This window comes from Brienomyrus brachyistius, chromosome 4, assembly GCF_023856365.1.
Source record: "Brienomyrus brachyistius isolate T26 chromosome 4, BBRACH_0.4, whole genome shotgun sequence".
NCBI lineage: Eukaryota > Metazoa > Chordata > Actinopteri > Osteoglossiformes > Mormyridae > Brienomyrus > Brienomyrus brachyistius.
The window spans coordinates 30,987,691-31,014,812 of NC_064536.1; the positions used below are offsets into that span (position 1 = coordinate 30,987,691).

The following is a 27,122-nucleotide window of genomic DNA, read 5'->3' on the forward strand; positions in this document are numbered from 1 at the left end:
CTAGCATTGCATCACCCCTTTTACATTTCCTTAGCCGATTCAGCAACTGCACAAACGCCATATCATTCTGTCTCATGATGTCTGTCAGCTCCACTGAAGCAAAATGATTCTGCCACAGATTGACACCTTTAGTCTCAGTATACAAAGGTTTCCCTTTCACAGGACGAAGCTGGTAGAAGTCTCCAACGGCAACTATTGAGACATTACCAAAAGCAGAATAATCTCCAGTTTGCTTGGTTTGTCTCAATCTGCCATAAATATACGAAAGCAGTTTGTGATCGACCACTGAAATTTCATCTATAATCAATATCTGCAGGCTTCCCAGTTCAGCTCTCAATGAATTTATTTTCTCATCTCCAAGTGGTTGATAAGGCAGCTTCACATCTGTTGCAATGTGGAAACAGGCGTGTATCGTCACTGCGTTGATGTTGTAGGCACTAAGCCCTGTCGGAGCAATCAGTAGCATGTGTCTCTCATCCGGGTTATCCGACAACTTTGACAAGATACGAGATGCCTCATAGTGTACTGCTTTGATTAAGACAGACTTGCCCACACCTCCAGGTCCAGATATGAATACATGAAATGGTTCTGGATTTTCACCACGTGTCTTCTGTAAACACCAGCTTCGTATTTTATAAAAGATCTCAGACTGCTTCTTGTTCAGTTAGCAAAGCAAAGCCAGCGCTTCCTGTCTTGACATACCACAAGGATTGTACTGGAACATGTATTCTGGGGCTTTACTTATTTTCTCTCTAAACTGTTCAATCACATGGGCAATTTATTTTCTTTTATCCTTCTCTTTAGTCCGTTTTTCAATATTTCTGCTTTTTACTGAGGTGGCATAACGCGTGTCCATTTTGTATCTATTAATGCTGCTTTGCTTCCGGGCTGCTTGGTACACTGGATTAGAATGGTAGGCTTCCAATTTCTGTTTCTGCACAGCTTCTCTGTGACTTTCATTTGTGGCATGCTTACAGGCCATAAACTCTTTCACGTTCCCTGTGTTCAATGTCTACGGCATATTTATTCACGCTTGACATGTTCCCTGTGTTCAATGTCTACGGCATATTTATTCACGCTTGACACGTTCCCTGTGTTCAATGTCTACGGCATATTTATTCACGCTTTCCTGCATCACACATTGCCTATGCTCAGCGTCTGTGGCGTACTTACTCACGCTTAATCGCGTCACACGTTTGCGGTGCTCCACGTCTGTGGCATACTTACAGATGCTTGACTGCTTCACGTGATCTCTGTACACTTCATTCTCACGGTGGCGCTTTGAGCTTCTCTCAAGTTGTTCCTCCCTGTACACCTTACTTACTTCATACCGTCTTTTCTGTCGTTCCAGTCTCCGACGACACGATGAAGGCACACCAGAAGTGGCAATCTGAGAGCATGTCGCAGCACAACCGTCAGCATCACGCCTTTTCACACTAGTTACAGCCTCATAATGTGACTCATTACAATGTTTCAGGTATATACCTGCCTGATCACTATCAGAACCAAGATATGTGGCGTACTTTAACCATTTATCATCAGAGTATGTGAAAATATGCACACCAAGCAGATCAGCAGCAGCTTGAATCTCTACCTCAGATGCCCAAGTACCAACATACTTCATCCGTGACACGGCGATATACTGAGTGACAGAAGAGTGACCTTCTCTCAGACAAGCGGCATACCTGGATTCATTTTTTAGTATGTGGGCAACAATAGCACATCTAATTTTCCTGTGTTCTCTCTCACTTCCAGTTATAGCAAAGGCCACAGACCTGAAAAAGCAGTTACCATCACCAGTGATAGGCATCGTTCTGCAAGGATCATCCATTGGAAACTCTGCAGTCACGTCTACATGACCATGCTCGACATACACCACACCTAGTTTACAGGAAAGGCGTCTCTGCTGCTGCGTTGTCAAAGGACAGAAGTAAAACCACTCACTGCGTAGCTCACTGATAAAGACCACATCACCTTCCTTGCTGGCACAGACATCATCCTAACGTGCTTCATCTGTCACATTCAGCCTTACCGTACCATATCCAGTCTCTGGAAGATTGGTCAACTGGTCGAGTCTGGTGACCGATGAGGAGTTACCTTCTGAATGCTGCTGCAGGATGCTTTCAGTGGATACACTCACACTTACAGCTGTAATCTCAAACTGCTCCCCCATTGCACCTAAAGACAGGCCCAGGATAGCAATGTGGTTCAACAAAGATTCTAGGCTAGAGTGGTAAGCCAGTATGCTTCTGCCCGATGCTTCGCTTGCGCCATCTTCCCTTCGGGAATGTGAGTCAATCACCACATACCATGACCCTTGCTTAATTATAGCACAGGTATTGACTTTTAGAGTGAAGAGACATGCATTATACTGTAAGAATACTTTTCTTACCGCTTCATCAGCTGACATAAGTACATCACGCATATCTCCGTATTCGCTCACACCAAACAAGCCAACAAACATGTCATCGTGGTAGTTTATTTCAAATCTATCACCATTCAACGTGTACTCTGTTGGTAGATCTCTGACAAACAGATACCCAGAAGCATCTTGAATTCTCCCAGCGTCTCTGATGGTACTGTAGAGGTCGTCTCCATTCAGCAAGACTTGATCAATGTCTGTGACTGACCAGCTTAAGATGTTCTTTACCTTACACGTTAGTATGGCAATCAAACTATTAGCGACACATTGCTTGTTACTGTTGACTCCAAATCGTGGGTGTCCTTGATGGAAGGAGCCTCTCACTGTAGGTGCCTGAGGAAAATGAGGGGATACAGGTATAGTTACAGGGTTCACATGCTGTTGCTGATCCAGGGTTGGGTTAGGGTTTGGCTGCACCAGGGTGCTTTTTTTGCTTTTTGTGCTTTTTTCCTTTTCAGTTCAGGTTGAGGTTCAGTATTCAAGTATTTGGGGTCAGCTATTGCAGCCTTTCTTTTATGAGGGGGCTGCGGTACCTCGTCTGTCCGCGCCTTTCCTTCCTCGTGAGAAGGACAAGACATACAAAACTTGTCAACGGTCCTACAAATGGCACCCAGGGCGGGAACCCGGTGGTCATAGCTCATCAGCAATGTTGCAGTCATCACCATTTTGGCATTCCGGTAGGGGGGAAATGGGTTAACCCCGTCATCAGTCACAGCCATGACAGACACAGGCCGCGGCTGTGCGGCCTGGTCAGGCTGTTGGTTGTGGCTCGTCCGCCGAGTCGCAGTCATCACCATTTTGGGTCGGGGAAATGGGTTAACCCCGTCAGTCTCAGCCACAACATCACTACCAGTAGCTCGACGCCTATCCATTAGCCTCTTCTTTGCTGCTGCTGCTGAACGCCGGGAAGCCTTAGTGCGAGGCATCTGCAAATGAACAGGGGGGAGAGATAAGAAAAGAAAAAATACAAGGCACACATCCTTCCAAATTTACTGTGCAGTCATATCCACATATATGCATTTGACAATGTGTTTTGTCAGGAGCCGTTCCAATGGTGGTTTTCTGTGAGAGTGTACACCAACATCATTCTGCCCTGTTACATATGTTAGATATTGAAGTGTCCAGGCATTAAAGCACAATTTACAATGAATTTCAAATTTTAGAAACCTTTATACTCCTTATACTATAATACATCTGTGTCACATGACTTGATTTTTAAAAACAGAGAACTCTACAACTTGCCTGTTAAGTCACACTGCCAACCATCCATATTATACACATCAACATTTTTGCCTCAACACTAAATGACCAAAATCTTTGTCGCACGTATGCCGATTTGTCCTGTCACTAACAGAATTTATTGAAAGACCTACAGATTCCTCATCCCACTGATACAAATATACTCTGGCTGCTTAATATGAGTATCATGGCCATTTCTCATATTGTGCGACAGGTTCTCTGTCACTGCACAGCCAATGTGCAACACGCAATGGCACAAATGTTTCGTGTTAAGCAGTAACATAAGTACCCATAGAATACTACGTTTCTAGTGCTATAGCAAACCTATGCAGTAAAATAGTATGACATGAGCAAGCAATGCAGGGTTCTGCAAGTGCACAAAGCATACTGCCTATCACTTTGTCTTCTCAAGCGTGTTAGTCCGCCAGAAATCTGCAGAGGAAAAATGACACAGAACTTTCTTTGTGTCAACATTTCCCAGCACTTATCTTTGTTGAAAACATAAACTTGATGTCTTTTAAGGTCATCCAAGCCGATTATCACCAATTATGTTTTAATTTAGAGTAAAGACATTGGGTTCAAGATATTTACCTTTGACGTGACAGCTCTTCAAAGTCTACAAAAAGACAACATGCATCAGTGAATGACTGGTATGCATTTATTGTACAAGCCTTTCGTTAGTACATGCAGGAGTGTGCTAAACTTCCCATACACATACAAAAACATTTCCCACTGTACCAATCGCAGTCGTGTGGTTGGTATGAAGTTTATTTCTTATAGACTTGCATAACTAGCAAAAAAAAAAAAAGGATATATAAGGTTCTTACTTTAAGATCTAGCCACAGCAGTCAAATTGACAAAAGTACAGTGTACAAACATGGCTGGGACGTTATGCAGCCTCACATAGATTTGTTTCATACCAGTTAGGGCTATACAAGATTGGGGAAAGAAAAGTCACGTTGCAATACTTCTTCCTGTGATATACTGTACACCGTATTTTGCGGACCATAAAACGCACCTAGTTTTAAAGGAGGGAAATGGAAAAAAAAGATTCTAATCCAAATAGCGTCCTAAAATATTTTGTCAAGCATCCTTGCCTGGCCACACCCCCCCCCCCCTTTTATGGCGCTAATGGGAAGGTATCTGGATCGTGTTTCACCACTGCGTTTTTCAGCAAATTGCCATGCCAATGCGATTTGAATCGGTGCTAATGCCGCTATTTAGAATGGGAATAGCGATCTTCGTGTGACAGTGGTACTACACACCCATGATGCAGGTAAAACAAAGTAAGGTGACATGGTGTGATTTTTTGCCAATTTTGCAATTTAAAACTTTAATACTTCCGACAATGGGTGTTTTGAAAAGACAAATTACGAATATAGCCAGCATTTGTTTCCAGCGAGATAAAAACTGAAATAGATGCGAAAAGTACACTGCGTCGCCGACAGTGCACTCGACCCCAGAGGGTTAAAGGATGTGAGCAGAACAATATTCAGAACATAAGACGCAGTGGCCTTTTCTCTGCACTTTTGGGGGAGAAAAAGTGCGTCTTATGGTCCGAATATTGGTCCGAAAAATACGGCATATATTGCAATTTTAGGATTTTCAAAAATCTAATTAGTTCAAATCGGTCTATTGCCATAATTAATCATTCTATTAAGAATTAGCTGATTTTTCCCAAATATAGTGGTGATCAGTACCTAACAGAGCATGAGTATTTCACCAAGGAAGCTTATCACATATGGTAGCTAACATGACAAAATGTGAAAAAGTGACAAAATAGAACAAACAGAACATTTTATTGTCCGATTGAACCTTTTCCATAGCCACAGTGAACGTAAGGGTCTATCCATTTCAAAACATCACTCTTTCGGGCCTCGTCGTCATGGATTTTATCAAAACTTGGCGTGGTGATTTGGTCACATAAGTAACTCATGAAACAAATTGGGCTTGTCTTGGATCAATATTGAGAGGGAGATTTAAGCAGACAGAGTTAATTTTCCAGGGGGGGGGACTATGACTGACAGCTATATTTACCTTAATGTAAGCTGCACAGAAATGTATTTCAAAATTGATTTTTTTTACTAAAGGTAGCTCATAATGCCATGAACATCTCCAGAAAATTTGCTCTTTGATTTTTAAGGTGTTACAAGGATATCTTGACATATGTGGCGTCACTTGGCTTCATATCACTAATGGGCCTTTTTAATGGCAGCCAAACTAAAACAAAATAGTACAGCAAGCACAGGCATAAGTAATTATTACATAATGATTATTCATAATCTGGACAATAGCATTAAAACAATATGAGGACCATTTCCGTGCAGATTACATTAAGATAAAGCCCGTCAAAGTCATACCATCCCACCTGGAAAAAAGGTAAAACTGTTTGCTTAAATCTCCCTCCCTCTGATCTAAGACACGCCTAATTTCAGTTTCATGAGTTACTCATCTGACCAAATCAGCATGCCAAGTTTCATTACAATCCATGACGAGGAGGTCCAAGTCTGACGATTTGACATGGAATGACCCATAACGTAAACAAAATACAACTTAAAAATACAAACTTAAAAATCATCACCAACAAATGACCATTGTTCCACACAGCAAAATTAACTTTTCCATATGTTGATTTTGGAAAACAAGCAACCGGTACGTCTCACATGAACAATTCGGAAGTTTAGCATGCTAATTCCGGTGTTGTGCCGAATTCTGCACTAGAGTTGTGACGTTCGCGAACGAACCGATTCTTTTGAACGGCTCATAAACATGAACGATGGGAGCCGAGTCGCGGCTGGGGGGAGCCGTTCTTTCTGTCGTTCTTTTTTTCCTATGCGTGTTTCACACAGATGCACACAAATTAGCTCCGCGAGACAGAACAGTTATAGAGGGAGGGGCGCACCCAGCGCAGGGGTGCTACTGCCTAACAGCATGATGATAGTTGTGCACGCATCCTTCACGTGAGTACTCCAGTGGAAAAAAAACCTGCGTGCCTCTGTCATTGGGTATAGGAGCGGAGCCATGACTTGTGCACGCTGCCGTGATAACAATGTTCTTGTGTGGAAGTGTTTGTAGTAAAAGCTGTTTTGCACAGAAATTCATTGCAGCCGGCTTTGTTTTTGTTAGTTTGTGTTTATTTGTGAGTAGGTATTGTATGAATAACATAAGTCAACGTAGCTTTACACATACACACACTTTGTACTAAAGGTAAATCCAAAATAGTGATGTCACTGTCTAAGCAGAGGGATGTTGTGCAGCCCTATGGAATATAGTCCACACATGACAAATGAGGTAATAATCAATATTTCAGAATAATTCAAACTCAGATATTGGTGTGTGATATCTGAGTGTTAATTATTTAACTACAAATCTCACCTCATCATTCCTCCCAGTGATTATTTCCAGGATAAACTGAGATACCCCCAAGCTGGCTTCTTAAAACTGACTAAATATTTAAAAAGAGCCAAAAGAGCCGTTCTTTTGAACGGCTCTTTGAAAGGAACGGATCGCCAAGATCCGGATCCCCTCAAAGAGCCATAAATCCCATCACTATTCTGCACCCCTGCCGTGAAATGCACCCCCTGTCGGGAGCGCGCACCGCTCTTTTCTTCCATTCGAAGTGGGAAAATACGCAGTTCCGTCAATCTAAATATGCAACAGAAATATTAAATTGCGTTTGCACATTTAGAAAACAAATGTCCCACTTCACGAAGGCTGCATTTCACCCATATAAAACTGATAAACTGTGACATGTAAACGATGAGCTCCGAACGAGAACGCAAGTGATTTATTTTTCTCGTCATCAGTTTACTAGTTTGAGAACAAGGAAGTAATTCGCTTTAAGAATCAAAGCAAATTACACAATATTATTCCCTATACATATCTAGTAATTATCTTTTTCCATAATGAAGAGAGTGTTCTGGTACAGTGATCCGAAATACTTAAACGAAAAAGATATTTATCTTTATGACGGCTATCCTGGCAGGAAGTTCATTTCCATTCTCCCCTTTGATTCTATCACGAAATGCTGCTAGCAAGCGACATATTTAAAGAAATAGATAATTACGGAATGTAACAACTTGCCATGTATGTTTTGGTACCAAGTTTGCATCATGATTTGTAGTTAAAATTACAGTTTGAACGCCAATGATCTTGAATGCCAAAAAATGAATATGTTGTCTCATGGCAACACATATAATGCACTGTACTTACACAGATTATGAAACAGACCTTGCTGATGTCAAGTGGGCATAAAATGGGATATAATGTAGGAACTTAACTTAATGTTCTAGTTGTAATTATTCATTTAATCATTAAAGTTTTCCTATAGATATCATCTGAGATTCTATAGGCAAATTATTTGTGAAGGCATAGAAACTTTAATAATACAATTAACAATTCGAACAATGACTACAAACTAAAGGCTTAACATCAAAAACGAACTTATTATGGATGATAATAATAATATTAGAAAACAAACAAGTAAGGCAATATGATTAAAATAAAAGCAATAAGCAAATAAATAAGTAAAATTAGTCACATTGTCAAATAAATAAATAAATAATCCTACATGAAACACAAAACTAATAAACTGATAATTCCTTAGGTGCATGCTGGACAAATATAGTCCTGATCAACAGGAGGATTCTGCACGCAGTCATGGTGGTACCATCTGCTGCAAACATCACAGCAGATCTACAGGGAAGGGAGAGTGTTTCCAATGTAGTATAGTTTACACTTTTCACATTTAATATTCATAGCAATTAATGTAATCATAATATGAAATTCAGGGAAGATTGCTGTCTACATATAATAACAGTTGATGTCCTAAAACATCAGTATATAGAAAAATCAGATGAGCAGACTAAAGATGACAGGCTGTTGATATAATTGCTCAACTTAATGGCTGTAAACATTTTGCAAACACCAATACCAGCTGGTTCACTATCTGCCCTCATATCCTCACTGACTATCTGACAGGTAAATACTCTCTCAGTGACTCTTGTTGGAGTCAGTGTCCAGTGTTTCATCAAATTACTTGTGCAGGTTACAGCTGGAAACTCACTTGCACTCACTTGAGAAATAGTGAATTTCTTATCTGTGTTATCTAGCAAAACACCCTTTTCATCCAAACAGCAGCCTGATTGATCAAGTTAAATCCATTTGCCTGTACATTTTTGACTGAAATACAAAGTTTCTCTCCAAAAGAGAAAAAAACAATAAAAATAATTGATTCAGCAAATCTAGGAGGAAGGAGCATGGTGAGATGCTTTATAAATGCCCAGATCCACTCAGTATTGCTTATGGTTTAAAAAGGCAGCCACCAACTTGATAAATGTATACACCATTACACAAAACAGAAGCAGAAATTTGCTAATAATAATGACAAACACTAGACACCTATGTCAAGTTAGCGCTCTGCTCCTAGAGCTAGAACCAGCAGCTACTATGACCCCTGAATACTCAATCCACATCCATGAAAAGAAAAGCAATACCTTTTGTATTACAATATTATTATCAAAGAAATGAATCTTATAAGTACGCTTATCACTAATGTATTGCAATATTGTAGAAATTACCCATAGTTTGCCAGACTCCTTCAACCCACAAAAATGGCAGAGGTTGCTGAGACTGTCTGTAAAGAAAGCAAACACTTCAGTTTAGTAAATACATCAATAACATATACAAACAAATGTGGTGTAAGGTTAAACATCCTGTACATTACAGGTACGGGGTTTTATACTGTCCTTTTAATAAGGAACACAGTTCAGAAGAAGAGTCACACTGATCACATACCAGATTCTCGGATGAGAGTCATGGCAATAACCAGCCTCAGCTTCTCAACTGCCTTTTGGTCAGTACTAATATTAATGTCCTCCCCTTTGAAAATGCTCTCAGCAAACTGAAAAAGATTTTATTCAAATCAGACTTTCAGGACAAGATCTAGTGTTTTAGTACACAAACACTTAAGAACATAAGAACTATACAAACGAGAGGAGGCCATTCGGCCCATCAAGCTCGCTTGGGGAGAACTTAACTAATAGCTCAGAGTCGTTAAAATCTTATCTAGCTCTGATTTAAAGGAACCCAAGGATTCAGCTTGCACTACATTATCAGGAAGGCTATTCCATACTCTGACTACACGCTGTGTAAAGAAGTGCTTCCTTAAATCCAGCTTGAAATGTTCTCCCGTTTTTTTTTCTGACACAGGACTCCAAAGTCAAGTACCATTTTCATTTCAGTACAAAGTGCCCATGGAAACAACTATTCAATACTTACTTTCAAAGCCAAGACTCCACAGGATGTGCTGCCTTTCTGAAGTTTGTGAGGGAGGGTACTGCAGGTCCACCTAGGTCCACCTTTGCTTAGCAGGAATGCCCTTGAATACCAAATTTCAGTCGATATTATCATATGTTCATACATGAATAATAATTATTATTATTATTATGGAGAAAATGTTACAGCAGAAAGTACCTTGTCGATTCTAAGCATTTCCTCAATTTAATTGGAGATCCTCCCAAAGGATCCAAATAAAGGGACCGTTTCTCATGTGGGTACATTACCTGCGTAAGAAACACCAAGAATGCTGCTTTATTTTATACCTAAGTAACACTTTTCAACCCAAACAAATTTTATTAAGTTATATATGTACTAAACACATGTAACAGTGACTCAGTGAACAGTGAATTTTGAAGGCAATCACATCAGGAAGATTCTGATGGTATCAAGCAATCCTTGAACATTTGAAAGAGTTTTGGTAAAACGTATAACGCCCAGGTGAAGGGAGAGAAAGCAAAGGCTACAGAATGTACCGTCCTCTACAGAATTTCAGAAGCACATATTCCTACTGCTATAAACATCTCATCTCCATTTTCCAACGTTTCTAAAGAGAGTTTAACAGTTGAATGACGTTTATCTGAGGTTTAAACAGTATCTAAAACCTTCGATGGGTCATGAGCAACTCACTGTTAACATCCAGTGTTGATTGTCATTGATGATGCCTACAATTATATTAAAATCCATGGGACTGATCTGAAAAACGTATAAACAAAGTACTTAACATTAGAAAATTTGAATAGTAAAAATGTACCTACAATACAATAAATTGTACACAGCAATCCAACTACAAACCTTTAGCCGTGATCCTTTACCCATCCAGATGTTACTCATTGTATAGCTGTCAATCAAAGTGGCACAGTCTGCATTTCTGCTGTTGTACTTTCTCACCAAAACTGTTAAATAACCATTGATGACCTGTGAAATATTAAAGTCACAATATTAAACTTTATGTTCGATACACCCCATCTCTATAAAGCAATTCTATACATTTAAAGCAAATATTTACCGGTAGATATGAAAACCATAACAATTCAGTAAATCTACATCAAATTTTTAGTTGTCTATTTACATTATTTGGAGTTTTCATTTTTGAGAAGTGATATTTAAATAACTTTATTAGTGATGAGAATTACAGCATATATGTCATTTATGAAAGGTCAATTATTTTCAGGTTCATGGTCATATTAGAAATGACATTTGAAATACTAGATATAATGTCCAAATTGTGCTCATTTTTAACCTGTCGGTTTATTATTAATAATGTAAAATATAATTTTTATGCTTCTATCTTCATCTTCTGTTTAAGTTGTATAGGCATCACCTTCAAGTAGAGAGAATAAGGAGACAGATAAAGAACAAAAAAATTGTTTCAAATGTATCACTACCAATGCTGGCGAGTGCGTAAATGTTCCCTCTGCCCTCTTATGCTGCATAATTAGTAAAAATACTTCTTATATGAGTCAGGGGTGGAGAACTCTGGTCCTTGAGTGCAGCCCATTTTGCTGATTTCCCAGCTCTGATACATCTAATTAGGTAAGATTGGTTAGTAACTGGTGAGTTGAATCAGGTGTGTCTGAGCAAAGAAGCCTACAATGCATGTAGGAATCTGGCCTCCAGGTTTTTCAGGAGTTGACCACCCCTGACATAAAAACAAATTATATTACTTATGGCACTAATACAGTATTTGTATGGGAACCAAATGAAGTCTAACTTTTTCACAGAATTATATGAACTGGTGTACAGAGTGCAGGTATTTCGCAGAAAAAAAAAATATATTGATAATATGCCCACCATAAATAGGCAGTCGAGAAAAAAAATGTGTATGATATGAAAATACTTTCAAGATTATATATATATATATATATATATGGAATCTTTCAATTGCATCATTTTGACTGTGATACACTAGACCTGTCACGCTCGGCTGCGATCGCGCCGTTTAAAAGCGGGCGATCGCTCGGGCAGGCGGGCAAAGAGCAGGCGGACAGGCGTATACGGGCAAAACAAGGGGTTTAATCGGGAACTGGGGATCAGGAGACATGAAACGCCAACTAACATCAATGACAGACAAGGCAAACAGGTAAGACCAGGACTTAAATAAGACAGGACCAAGCAAAGTAAATGGACAAAGCTGGAGACGATCAGGGAAGCACACGTGGGTAATCAGGGGGCGTGGCACACACGAGGAACGGACGGAGCGGGCGTCACAAGACCTATTCAGGAACAATAGAAAAATAAAACAACAAATACCTCACTCTCAAGCTCCTGATTGGGACGGATTCGTCCAATGTCCCAATAAAACAATTTTTACAGTCCAATCCTTGACAGCAGAACATAGACATCGTTCCTTGTCCAGGCATCATGCACATCTGCAAAAAAAAAAAGTGTATAAATCTCCTAATTACTTTAAATGAATATAAATCTTGAAAACAAGCTAGACATAACATTTATACAAATGTTTATTTGCATTGCATTTTAGAGAAACTAAAATGTACATTTCTCAATTGAATCCTTTGGCCACAGGCGCGGCCGGAGGTGAGGCCAAAGGCGAGGCCGGAGGTGAGGCCACACGCGCGGCCGGAGGTGAGGCCACACGCGCGGCCGGAGGTGAGGCCACACGCGCGGCCGGAGGTGAGGCCACACGCGCGGCCGGTGGTGAGGCAAAAGTGGCAGATGAGGATGGACCTGATAGCCCTTGAACTGTAGTCAAGTCAAGAGAGGCTGCATGAAATGGAGCAGAGATTTGGCTTGCTGGTGTGGGGGACAGACCTTTTATGTCAATCTTGTGAGGGATACGAGGTGTCTCCTCTTTGGCCAGTTTTAGATGATCCATATTAACTTTATGGAAAACGGCACCCTTCTCCCCCAGCAGACTGACATTCTTGCCTTGTATTTCTGTAATGATATAAGGTCCTAGAAAGTTGGCATCCAGCTTGCCACCTTTCCTCTGCTGGCTCCTTATATTCTGCCTCCACAGTCGGTCACCAACTTTGAAATGGTACCTTTGTGCACCAGACTTCAGCCTCTTCGCAGAATCTTGTGCCTTTTTAATATTTTCATGGATGGCATTTTTTAACTCATCCAGTCGTCTCACTCCCTCTGCCACTATCTCCTCACCAATACTTTGCTCCACTGCATTGTCCACCTATAAACCAAATAGTTGTGACAGTTTGGGTTGTTATTTAATAATTGACTTTGCATATATAGACAGTCTCAGAACACATCAGCTGAGCTATGTGACAAATAATTAATTATAATGAATTGAAAATGTATTAACATTTATAGCCTAACCTGGTATTGTTCTGGCACCTCAGAAGGGTAGCGGGCCTCCAAACATGAGGAAGTACAGTGAGAATTTAGTTGTGATTTGATTTTTTGTGCGCAATCCAAACATAATTGCATCCAGATATACGTCCCACGTATCTGGTCTCTCACCCACTAATTTGCTTAGAGTTCTGAAAAAGTATTTGGCAAAAGCAGAAAGAGTATTTGTTAAATCAAAAGCAAAAAATATCAGCTAATGTTTGAAACCAATGCTTCCTGAAAATATTTTGGAATACCTTAATAATGACAATTCACGTTACTCATAAACAACACTTGAAGTCACAAAGGTAAAAACTAGTAAGATGCATTTTCCCAACCATTGGATAGTCCCATTCATCCGCTCCACCAAGCCATTGGTTTGCGGATGATAAGGAGAGCATAAACTTCGTTCAATTGAAAGGTTTGTGCAGACTCGCTTGTTGATCTGTTAATAAAGATTAATATGTAATAAAGCTAAAAAAGTGTACAGACAGTATAATAAGGAATATGTTTGCAATTTAAGTATCATATTCTCTGTCCATTAAAGTCACTTATTTGATCAATCCAATTTACCGCATTGACGAATTCCCTTCCTTGGTCAGTCAGGATTCTTTTTGGAGCCCCAAACTGATAAACGAATTTCAAAATGCATGTGGTGACTTCCTCTGCACATTTGCATTTTAGCGGGTAGGCTTGTGACCACTTGGTAAAATAATCCACAAGGACACATATATATTTATGGTCCTGTTTTGATGTCACCAATTGCCCTATCAGGTCCATCCCAACCAGCTCAAATGGTTCCATGACCTTAAAAAGAAGAGTAAAATTATATAACAAATAACGGAATGCGATTATTGTCTGTGGTGGTGGAATGCTTGGTTATGTTCACAAATGTCAGTAGTTAAACACCGGCTGTATCCTAACTTTACCATCATGTTGTTCCGGGTGCTAGTAAAATCAGATGGAAATTTTATGTCATATATGATGACGTGAGGCTCTCAGATTATAGTTCATTATAGTTTCTCTGACACATCTAGTGTTGCATTCAGAACATTCAGAAAAGCTAAACTAAAAAGGTAAACATTTGGCTTATCCAAATGAATGGAATATATCATAGTATACATACATTTCATTAATAAGCAACTGACTGTTGTGGTGGTGCATCTATTCTAGTTTGAGAACTATATGTTAAAAGAACAAACTATACTTACCTTTATGGGTGTATATTGCACTTGTTGTTTTATTACATTCTGACTGGCCTGGCATGTCACACACTCTGACACCTATAAAGACATAGACATCAAATAGTTGAAATCAATTGACACTCATCAAATATATTGTTCTGCATTAAAGATTGAATGAATTGACAAAAAAATAGAACAAAAAGATTTAAAGCATCACTGTCAAAGAAAAAAGACATATCTGCAAAAATCTGCATTTCTTAAAACTGAAACAGAATGATTACAATTTGCTACATTACTAACATGAAACATTGCTTTTAAAACGCTCTGCACCACGATCTCTCCGATCCTCCAGCACTGCTCGACTGGTCCCTCCTCCCCTCAAGGCACAAGGAAGACACGCATCTCGGCTCTTCTCTGTCCTGGCACCTAATTGGTGGAATGAACTCCCCCTAGATGTCCGAACAGCTGAATCCTTGACTGTCTTCAAGCGACGACTCAAAACATTTCTTTTTCAGAAATACTTGACGTAGAACTTCTATATTCTTTCTCGACTCTTATTCTGGTGTGTTTTAAAAAAAAAAAAAAAAAAAAAAAAAAAAATTCTGCACTACTCAATGGAGTTCTCAGAGATAGTATTCATAGCTTGGGTCCTTATTGAGCTAGCATCGGAAATTCATTGCAGAGTCTCGAAGCACTTATGTAAGTCGCTCTGGCTAAGGGCGTCTGCCAAATCCTGTAAATGTAAATGTAAAACCATTTTAATTCAGTTGTATTTTATTAAGATACCTTACTGGATCTTAATTTGTGATTGTCACGCGACGAGCTGAACGGGAGGATCGCACCGGCAGCGCGAGCAAACAGGAACAGGCAGGCAGGCGAAAGTCAGAGCAAACGAGGGTTTAATCGGGACACGAAGCACAAATATCCACTAGCATCAATGACAGACAAAGGACTCAGCTAAGACACGGACTGAAATACACAGGACTGATTGAAAATAATCAGACACAGCTGGGTACGATCGGGAAAGAACACGTGGGTAAGCAGGGGGCGTGGCACACATGAGGAGCCGACGAGCAGGTCATGACAGTGATGACCAGAGAATGAAATAAATATGAACCTATTATCTACATATATTAATAGAAAAAGAACAGTATAACATTTGAGAAACCTGCAAGAGAAGATAGCTTGTGACATTTTCTCACCCATTTATCAATGTCAGCTGACATTCCAGGCCAGAAGAATCTCTTAGAAATTGCATCTCTTGTTTTTTTTTGGCCAGTGTGAGCTCCGGTGGAACTTGCATAGAAATTGAATATTGTATTCGCTTCTTCAGCACCACAGACCACCTTTATTTTGACTGGCCTTGCCTGTCCTTTTATATAGTATAGCGATCCACCTAAAAATATCAAATGAAATAATTTTTATTAAAAATAAACACTTCACACCAATACAGCAACAAAGACATACCCGGAGATAGTAACAAAGGCACTGTTTCCTGTTGCGAAGTATAGTGGACGAATATTGTCAAGGTTTTTCTTCCTTTTATTTTATTTTTTAAAATAAGTAATTTATTTATTAGAATTTTTAACAGTGCCGTAATTTTTTTCACACTTATTTCCTATTTTTATACTTATATTATATTGTTCCTGTCTTCGTGTTTATATGTAATTGCGCAGTCGCAATGTGAGCAATTTCCTCCGCGATTAATAAAATCTGATTATGATTATGATTATGATTCTGATTGGGACAGTCCACGATCAAAGTAAAATCTGATGCATTCGTCCATGAGGATAATACTAAACCTCGAGATCATGGGATAGTGACATGGGTTATGTCGAGATTTACAAGAAAAAAATAAGTCGTGATCTCGAGACAAGGAAAAGAAAAAAAATATGCATGTCTTCTACAGACTTCCGTACAAATTCATGTAGTGTTTTTATGCATTTTAAACTTACAAACGGGTCAGTGGCGACCTTAACATGATAACAATATTCAAAAATTACCAATTACCATCCCTCCACCCCTTTCCGATGTGATTGATCAGTAATGAATTGGCAGCTACTCTCCACGGAGTATAAATGTTGGTATTGCCCTAACTGCCTTTTTATCCGAACATGGAGAACGCAAAAAAAAAAACTGAAGACGGACATAGATACAGTCGATGGTTATATCCACGACGTATCGCCGCTTAAATTTTACAGTTTTTTTACAATTTTAAAGGCTTTTTTACGGCCTTGATTCAAACTAGCAGAGAACAATTTCACGATGTAGTGATATTTAGCCAGAGAAAGCGCCCCATGTTCGTGCAGGCTGCTGACGGTGGTACTGGGGTGCGATTAACTGGCATCAGGAAGACCTTGAGTGAGTATCGCTTAACAGGACAGTTTTAGAGAAAACGTTTACTGAGCATGCATTAATGTGATTTAGGGTTTCTTTCGGTAGGTTTTAAAGGCACGTCCGACTTTCACATACTTGGAAATCACCATACGGAGGTGTCGGTGACAACACTTCCATTTCCATCAAGGAAGTCTCCGGCACCTGCGACGCAGACATTAGTCGACATCATGACTTTGCCGGTAGGCAGGAAGGTGCGTTCATGAATATGTTTGTAATGGCAATGTACACCTTTTCTAAAATTACGCAATTTCTGGACGAGGAGTTTGGAAAAGCAATGACTGGCTTTCTTTATAGGTGGCTTTGGTGAAAGCCAAGGTAGTCGCAGCGTCACCAGTAAAAATGGTCTCTGTTAGAGGGGTGAAGAAGGCAGTGAAGAGCCTCACCGTGGCCGATGGTACTGCCCAGATGCCTCTCTGCCTTTGGGAGAGGCACGTCGATGCTGTGGCGCTGCAGTCATCCTTTGCGTTCACCAATCTCTCCACCAGAGTATTTCAAGGCAAGGTGGAACTTACGACAACCAAGGACACAGAAATTCAACCCCTCGGTGACTTGAATGTGGAGGACGTGCAAGAGTCTTCAGCCGTCACAGTTAAAGGTTCGGTAAATGGTGTTGAGGTTAAGGCCAATGTCAAATGTGCACTCTGCGGCAGCCAACATGAGGCGTGGGACACCCAGTGCAAGTTTGCGCGCTGCCTGACCTGCAGGATGCTGCAAAAGTCCGAATCCTTTGCGAAGATGCAGCAGGGGACTGTAAAGGTGAGTCAGTACACCCTGAAGTACTCAGTACACCTTGGCCATCAGGCACATGCCTATAACGCAGTATTTGAAACTCCGCAAATTCACTGACGAAGCCCTCATTGAGGAGCATCTCTTGGTGAGGAATATCTTTTGTTTAACTTTGACGACTGCAATGTAATGTCCATAGACATTCCCGATGAAGTCCCTACGTGTAGTAATACTTTGAGTTGAGTTTGTCTTGTGTGTTTTTTGGGGTTTTTTTCTGTTGTGTTGCTCTGACTTTTTGCCATTTTTGTACATATCCGTTGTGCTGGGCATTTTTTTTTGTTAAATTTGATCTGTTCAATGAAGCTTGTGTAAAATAAAACAACTTGCAGTCAATTTGTCGTATTCATTTTTTTAAAGTGGTTTGAGTTTACAGGCTACTCCTATACTGTAATAGTCTAGCTTTAGTTTGCAGACGGTTTTCATGTTCAGGTTTCCAAAGTTGTGGTCAGCTTTTAATATTCTCGGGTCTTGGCTTTTCAAGACACTATATACACTGATTCTGACAGATTACAAGTGCATTAACAGCCATAACCAACCATAAAACTTGACACGACATTAAAGAATCCTAAAAAAAAAAAAAAAAGTTTGTCTAACGCAAAAGATGCATGTCGGGAGTACCACGCCCGCCCCCCAGAGGGCCGTGGGTAATATAACAAGCTTCGAGCAGTAGGCCTAACAATAAGAAGTAATACAGAGAATATAGATACAGACATGTCCGGCACGCCCGAAATGAAAGATTCTACGGCACGGTCAAAGATTCAGGAGGAGGAGGTGTACGGCCTCCGGGGGCTCCCAGGAAGATTCGTACGGCATGTAGACGGGTACCTACGATGCGAGCGTCGGGATACCTGAGGGCTACCTGGGAGATGCCCAACGGGGATAAACTGATCTGGCTATTTGACTACGATGAGGAGGAACTGCACATGTTTCAGATCGCCATAGACGGCGCAGACCCCGCGAAAGACGACCCGCATCTGCTGAGTTTCTCTGAAGATGAATGGGAAAACTTGAAGTCTATCGGCATCCCAATGATGAAAGCGACCTCCAACCCTGACAATCGGGGGAACATCTACAATATGGCCATGCAGTTTAAAAATCCTGACGAAGGTAAAGATCGGAGGACCTTTATAAAGTGGGACGCGACCGGGGAGCTGCGGGACAGAATGCTGAATATATGTCAGCGGCCGAAATGCGACTGTTTTGGGCTGAGAATACCGTTCGTGATTTGGATGCGGATGTTTGAAGAAAAGGGGGATTTCTTCCACACGCTGTTCAAGGATAGTCAGGGGCGTAAGGAGATGCAAACGTTGAAAAACCTTGTAATGTAGTATCCATGTCTGGGGTGAGCAAAAGATCGGAATGCTAGCAATGGGGAAGAACGGACAACCATTATCAAGTAGTGTAACATTTTACAGACGTTACACCAAATGTATGCATTTATCAAATGTGTTGTTGTTAATTTAACTTGAACATAGTTGTACATTGTTTATTTTTCAAACATGTTACACAAATTGCATAAATTTATCAGATGAGTTTTTTTTTGGTAATATAACTTGACCATAGTTTTTTAGTCACACAAATGTTTTAAGAAGTAACATGAAAGTTTTTCTAAGATGTACAAATGTTTTAAAATGTAACATGAAAGTTTTTCAAAGATGTACAAATGTTTTAAAATGTGACATGAAAGTTTTTCAAAGTAAGATGTACAAATGTTTTAAGAAGTAACATGATAGTTTTTCAAAGTAAGATGTAAAGATGTTTTAAAATGTAACATGAAAGTTTTTTCAAAGTAAGATGTACAGATGTTTTAAGATGTAAGATGTTTGGGTGTTTTACAAAAACATTTTGTTATGTGTATGCAGCCCAAACGTATTTTTAAAATGTACAAAGTTTTATGTACAAAAGCAAAGTTGTAAAAATTTTGTAGCTTTCTTATCAAAGGAGATTTTGATTAATGTAACATGAAGTTTTTTTATTTTTAAAATTGCACAACTGTTTTAAAATGTATCATGTTGTCACGCAAAGACTCGGGCGAACCGGCGATCGTGTGGGCGGTTGGCCAGAAACCAGGCAGACCAGGCAGGATCGGGGAAATCGGGGGTTTATTTGGGGAAAGGAACACGGGGAACATGCAAAGGCTAGGGCAGACCAACACTACGCACATGAATCACGTAATGACAAGGGTAACCACAAGGACCAGGACTTAAATAGGACATGACTAATCAAAGTAATCAGACACAGCAGGAGACGATCAGGGAAGCACACGTGGGTAAGCAGGGGGCGTGGCACACACGAGGAGCGGACGAGCCGGGCATGACAGAACCCCCCCCCAAAGGCGCGCTTCTCCGCCAGCCTTTGACTCTGACAGAACTTACTGCTGCTGTCCATGAGCAGTCAGTCGGGAAAGTGCCAGGCCTGGACGGACTGACCGCGGAATTTTATAAATGTTTCTGGCCCCTGATTGGTGAGGACTTGTTCTGTGTTTTTCAAGAAAGTGTTGATATGGGCTTTCTTCCATCCAGCTGTCAGAGGGCTGTTCTAATGCTGCTGCCAAAGAAGGGGGATCTGGGACTTCTGAAGAACTGGCGGCCGGTCTCGCTTCTCGGTTCTTTTTTTTAGCAAGAGATCTTTTGTGTCAGAACAAATTTTGGACATAGGTCTGGTCTCTTTAGATCAGGAAAAAGCATTTCACAGAGTGGACCACACCTTTCTGTTTAAGACCCTTAAAGCTTTTGGTTTTGGTCCAAAGATTGGTTCTTACATTAGACTCTTGTACACCAATGTGTGGAGCCTCCTGAACATTAATGGCTCTCTCACCAGGCCTTTTCCTGTCACCAGAGGGATACGGCAGGGCTGTGGGTTGTCTGGGCTGCTGTACTCACTGGCGGTGGAGCCGCTGCTTCAGGCTTTTCGAAAGCATCTCCAGGGAGCACCGGTACCTGGCATCAGCCTTGGGGGAGGAGTGACTGTTACACTTACTGCTTATGCAGATGACATCACTGTTTTTATCAGGTCCAACACGGATATGGAGGTGCTTACAGCACTTCTTGGCGATTTCCAGCGTGCCTCTTCCGCTCGCGTCAACTGGAGCAAAAGCGCCACGTACCTACTGGGCCAGTGGTCCAGGTGGGGCCCTCCTCAGCTGCCACAGCAGTGCGTATGGAGCAAGGATGGCATCAGAATACTGGGTCTTTACCTGGGAACTGAGCGCTTCATGGAAAAGAATTGGAGCGGATTGGTTGACAGGATTATTGGACGACTTCAGCGTTGGAGGTGGATTCCGCCCCAGCTCTCATATCGAGGGAGAGTGCTGGTGATTAACAGTTTGGCTGCCTCCATGATGTGTCACCGACTCATGGTGCCGGATCCTCCGATGGACCTGCTGCATCAGGTCCAGAAGGGGTTTACTGATTTTTTCTGGAATGGGCACCACTGGCTCCCTTCGGGGATTCTTCATTTGCCAGTGTCTGAGGGAGGGCAGGGCCTGGTTCATCTGCTGAGCGACGTCAGGGGGATGAGGCTCCAGTGGGCACAGACACTGCTTTACAGTACCGAACACCTGCCGTGGATGGGGGTCACAAGGGTAAAACATATTTTACATGCTGAGTCACCTAAGGACACTTTTTGTCACCTGACTCACTTGCTACCCAAGTGGGGTTCCGGTCTGAGGGGCTGCTTGGGAACCTTTACATGCACTTGAAGGTTCTTTCCCCCCAACCTTTCAGGAATATTTACAGTGGGTTCCGGGTCGAGGTGCGACCTGCCCTTCCTTCCCAGAACTGTGTGTTACCCCGTTGGTAGCTGTTGATCACAGTGACACTGGTCACATACTTTCCTTCCGGTACTTGCTGAATATCCTGTTCTCCCTGGCAGGGAGGAAACTCCTGTACCATGCTGCCGTTAAGTCTTTTTTCTTTTATGAACTGAAAGGGAGGCCAGATACGAAGTGGAGGCCACTGTTTTCCATACCTTCTGTCATTGTGTCAGACTGGCACCACTGAGTGGGCTGCTGGGTCGCTGGCTCGTTGGTCTGGGGATCATACTCACTGATGCTGTTTTTATTTTTGGTTGTAAACGTTCAAAATCTCAAATGGATAAATGTTGTCTGGCCAATTTTTTTATTGGACAAGCAAAACTGCCCATCTGGAAGACTTTACGTCTGCGTCAGGAGGGTCAGGACATTGATGTTTTGAATTTGTTTAAAACCCTGGTGGAGTCACGTGTTCGTGTGGACTTTGTGTTTTATCAGGTGACGGGCAATTTGGCCGTTTTCCACAAAAAATGGGTTTTAGACAAAGGACCTGTGATTATTTCTGATGATGGAGTTTTGGGTTTTATCTGGTGAATCGCAGTGAGTTACTGTTCGGGCTGTGATTAAGATTGGTTGCTAACTTTAATAAAGGTGTTTTAAAAGTCTTTTGAAAAAATGCATCAAGCTTATCCTTCACCTGTTGCCTTGCCTCCTTATCCTCCTTCACCTCCACTGGTGGCATATTTATTTCTCTCTCTTTCTGTACTTCTCTCATTTCTTTAGCCTTTACTTGCTCCACCACAGTGTGGGGCTGCTCTCTCGACCTCTCTTTTTCTTTATTTTCCTTCTCTGTCCTCTTTTGAAAAAATGCATCAGGCTTATCCTTCACCTGTTGCTTTGCCTCCTTATCCTCCTTAACCTCCACTGGTGGCATATTTGCTTCATTCTCTTTCTGTACTTCTCTCATTTCTTTAACCTTCACTTGCTCTTTTGGCTTCTCATCACTTTTTGGCGCATCAAGCCTTTTTCTTATATAACCAGAAGCTGATGTAAACCGCATAGAGTGTGACCTAGTAACCATCAGAGAATGTAGACCAGTTACTGCTGCACCTGATAATAACCTTCAAGGTTTGTATCTGTATCTTATTGTAAACAGTTCTTGAAAGTGACGTGCATAGAATTTTTCCCTTAATCCACACCCCAAGGTGATAAGTTTGTCCATCATTTCTTTTACTGTCCCACGCAGTGACGAGCTCATTCATTCACCTCATCTATGTAACACTGTTATGCCAGTGATACGCACCTCTATCTGCCATTAAAACCTGGTGACTGCTGCTCTCTGATGGCCCTTTCTAACTGTCTGGAGGATATTAAGAACAGGACAGCAATGACTTTCATCCAGATTAATGAAAACAAGACTGAGGTAATGAGTTTTGGTCACTTCATGATCTCAGAGAACAATTAGGGCCTCATTCAGAAAACTTCCAGTCACATACTAAAAATCTTGGTGTCATCTTTGATTCATCACTGAGTTTGATAAACAAATAAATGCTGTTGTGAAGGGGCATTTCTGTCAGCTGAGTTCAATAGCCTGACTTAAACAACACCTTTCAGCCAAAGACCTGGAGAGTTACTCCTGCTTTTATCCTGATTGGGTTACTGCCGTTCTCTGTACCCAGGTTTACCAGAAGCATCTTTATTCTAACTACACCTTGTTCAAAACGGTGCTACCAGGCTCTTAACTGGTACAAAATAAAGACACTAAATTTCCCCTGTGTTGGCTGCATTGCATTGGCTACCTGTTAAGTTTCGAGAATTTCTGAGAATACAGTTTAAAGATTTATTATTTCTTTCTAAGGCAATACATGGCATAGGTCCCCAGTCCATCTCGGAGATAATTCAACCTTACACCGCTTCTCATTAGATTCATCTCTGTACTGACCCAGCACACACAGGAACACATTTTATTTATCTATTTAATCTGACTATTCTGCTTTGCACATTATGTATTTAACATTCATAGTGATATCATATTTATTATTAGATTTTTTTTTTGTGACCAAATTTTTATTAGAGATTTTTTTATTTTTTTTTTAACAAAGAACAAAATGGAACAAAACAGAACATGCTCCACCCCCACCCCACCCCCAATACACCCTGAGATAGCAGCTCAATTTAAAGAAACAGAAGACCAACAAAGGTCACCGGCACACTCAGCCGTGGAGAGCACAACTAAAAACTGAGGATAAAAGAAATAACGCACTTATATCAGTGAGAAATGTCAGAATTAGGAAAGTAAAAATCAAAACAAAAAACAAGGAATACGGCCTCAGGACATGACCTGTAACCAATCCTTGACCAGCTGCATGTCATGGACCCAGCTCTGGATTGTAGAACCAGACGAGTTGTTAATCCAGGCTGCAGAGAGTTCCAGCAGAAGCAGATCAAGAAAGGTGGACTTCCAGACAGAGGGAATGGCACGTTCAGGAGACTTCCAACGAGAGGCTAATAACAACTTGGCCACTAAGGAGGCAGACATCAGAAGCCTCTGCTGGAAGCGAGAGAGAGAGAGAGAGAAGAGAAGTCCAGGAGAAGGACCACGGGAGACAGGGGGATGGGAGAGGAAAGAACTGAAGAGAGAGATCTGGCCACGTAATCCCAAAGAGCAGCCACTGGAGGACAGTCCCAGAACATATGGAGAAAGGTACCAGGGACCTGGAGGGGACAAAGATGACACAAGGGGTCAGGCTCTAAGCCCATGAGATGGCGTTTCCTGGGAGTGGGGTATAATCTGTGAACAAACTTAAATTGTGTTTGCTGGTGATTGGGATTTTTAGAACAGTTTTTAATATTATGAAAAATAACGCTCCAAGATAAGACGGGGTGGGAGAGAGCTCCCCCTGCCAGACAGAAATTATGGGGAGAGGTTTATGAGAGGATTTGAGGAGGAGGGAATAGAGACTGGAAACGGGCTTAGAAACAGGAGAAAAGGACAGAGCAAATCTGCACAGCGGGTGAAACGGAAGAGGTGAGGAAAAGGAGATATTACAGGCCCTAAGCATGGACCTCAGCTGGAGGTAGGAAAGATATGAAGAAGAGGGAAGATTAAACGTGACCTTAAGAGACTGGAACGATTTGAGACCCGAGTTATCAAAAATGTCACCCAGGGTGGAGATACCTGACTGAGACCACGGCCAGGAAATATTTATTATTAGATTATTGTATAACTTTTGCACTGTTTTTTGAACTTGGTTGTTGCTTAGTCTTGTTTTTCTATGGAGCACCATTATACCAAAAAGAATTCCTTGTAGGGTCAACCTACTTGGCAATAAACCACAGTCCGATTCTGATTATTTTTTGTGTAACATTGTGTAACATTGCCCAATGTCTCTACTTTTCCTATATATTTTATTTGTTTATTACTGTATTATTTTGACCTACAGCACTTTGGCACAACATAGATTTCTTTTAAATGTGCTATGGAAATAAAAATGATTCAGCTTGACATAGAAACGTATGTCATGTCAATCATCCATCTTGCCGACAGGGGGTTGCGCTGTGACCCCTGGTGGACAAATTATGCAGCAACAGCACTCATATCATGGTTGAAAATTCTGTCTTCCGTGTCTCTGTTTCTTTTTAATTATCATTAATTGGCCATTATAAACCAAATGTTAATAGCAATTTATCTACAATCAGCTCATATCGGCCAATAATGCCCGCATGCCGATTTATTGGTCTTGCTCTAGTACATGGAGGACATGCAAACTGCCTGCAGAAAGCTGGGCTGGACATTGACACCACAAGCCTGGAGGTATGAGGCCCCCACGCTGCCCCCAGTCCCTACCTGCTAGAGGCTAACTAGCTCTCCTAACCCACTGCAGAGTGACAGACAACCAGGTCTAATCTTGACCGCTGAGGTTGATCTTGAGCCCTGATAAACAGAGAGCTGTTCCAGTAGCACATGAAGCTGGGTGCTTAGACCCCACTGACATAGAAACGTATTTCATTTCAAGTCATCCATCTTGCCGACAGGGGGGTTGCGGTGTGACCCCTGGTGGACAAATAATGCAGCAACAGCACTCATATCATGGTTGAAGGTTCTGTCTTCCGTCTCTCTGTTTATTTTTTTTATAATTTTTTTTTTCTAATGACCTAAGACTGGAACTGTACAAATAATAACAACAAAAAAATTCAACTGAAGCCAACAGTTAGAAGAATCGAAGAGAAACTAAAACTGAAATTAGCAATGACAAGAATCGGAAACATGGAAAACAAATGCCAACAGTTATAACAATTAGGGATGGGCTGATCCACATTTTTTCAGTTACGATCCAATTCCGATACACAACTGCCAATACCGATTCCGATACAAGAGCTATTTTTACTTCAAGCATTTTTAATGGCATTTTTCAGTTCTATCTTCCAAGCAAGCATATGCAAGTGACAAATGGTTTAAATGCCCCATGAATTTTCTCCCACTGGCACCAGCGTCATTTACACTTTGTTGCAATTGTAGCCCTTCATGTATCACATGCTGTAGTGATTGTGTAAAACAGCCCAAGCTAGCAACCCCCAAATCATCCATTGCTTTTTTCATATTACTTGTGTTGACTCACACAATTGTGTACACTGTGTTTAGTGGGATTTTCCACTAAATGCTACTCCCACCTCTCAAATCTTTGTTTTGCAAACTACTGTGCAACTAGTTGTTGTTAAAAGAGTAGAATACTTCCAGACCGTCACCCCTTGTCTGCTTTAGGATTTTTTTTGCTGCAATGGGTATGTACATGAAGTCAAAGCAGGCGGAAGTCACAGCGCTCACACCCACTGAGTAGCAAAAAAACTAAGAGGCAGTGTTAGCATTGAAGTAGAACACCACAAAAATAAACTCTGTATAGACTCCTCTTGTTGATCGATTTCTGTTTTTTATTTTATTTATTTAATTTTTAACACATGTAAAAAATTGCAGTGGGTGAGCTGGCCGAAGAGGAGAGACAGATTAGGAGGGAAAAAAGAAGGAAAAAGAAAAAAGGAGTGAGAGAGAAACATGTCAAGAGTGGATAAATTCAGGAACAAACAAAATTAAAGAGTGAAGAAAGTAACACAACTATACAAGCATATAAACTCTTAGTGATTTATCTGAAATCAGCTCATATCGGCCAATAATATCCGCATGCCAATTTATCGGTCTTGCTCTAGTACATGAAGAACAAGCAAACTGCCTGCAGAAAGCTGGGCAGGACATTGACACCACAAGCCTGGAGGTATGAGGCCCCTACGCTGCCCCCAGTTTCTACCAGCTAGAGGTTAACTAGCTCTCCTAACCCACTGCAGAGTGATAGACAACCAGGTCTAATCTCGACCCCTCAGGCTGATCTTAAGCCCTGATAAACAGAGACCTGGTCCAGTAGCGCATGAAGCTGGGTGTTTAGATCCGTCTGACTGTACACACAGAAATGACTGATGGCATCTCAGCTGTCTGCTCACATAACCACCTGTGCTGCTGAAATCACCCAAGTAAAATCAATTGTAGGCCTCACAGAAAACCAAAGGGTACAAGACACAGGGGCAAGTAATTTCCAAGACAAAGTTACTCAAAATCTCTTTAGTTGGCAACTTGAAGCAGTTATCTACAATTCACTTACTTTTACATTTTTATCAGCAGCAGATCTCCATCATGATCTCCAAACTGTAGCTG

General features: G+C 41.1%; 1 protein-coding gene and 2 long non-coding RNA genes across 13 annotated transcripts in view; 1 reads left to right on the forward strand and 2 right to left on the reverse strand.

The window, feature by feature from the left end:
• LOC125740322 (polymeric immunoglobulin receptor-like) overlaps positions 1-27,122 on the forward strand; it is a 176,212-nt gene that overhangs the window by 19,687 nt on the left and 129,403 nt on the right. The gene's annotated exons all lie outside the window — the stretch shown is intronic.
• LOC125740383 (uncharacterized) lies at positions 10,136-13,449 on the reverse strand. The gene is made up of 3 exons (XR_007397608.1): positions 13,292-13,449; positions 10,793-10,915; positions 10,136-10,224 (listed from the first exon to the last, which is right to left on the reverse strand). It is a non-coding gene; the product is annotated as an uncharacterized LOC125740383 (long non-coding RNA).
• On the reverse strand, positions 13,688-14,609 carry LOC125740380 (uncharacterized). The gene is made up of 3 exons (XR_007397605.1): positions 14,515-14,609; positions 13,877-14,110; positions 13,688-13,748 (listed from the first exon to the last, which is right to left on the reverse strand). It is a non-coding gene; the product is annotated as an uncharacterized LOC125740380 (long non-coding RNA).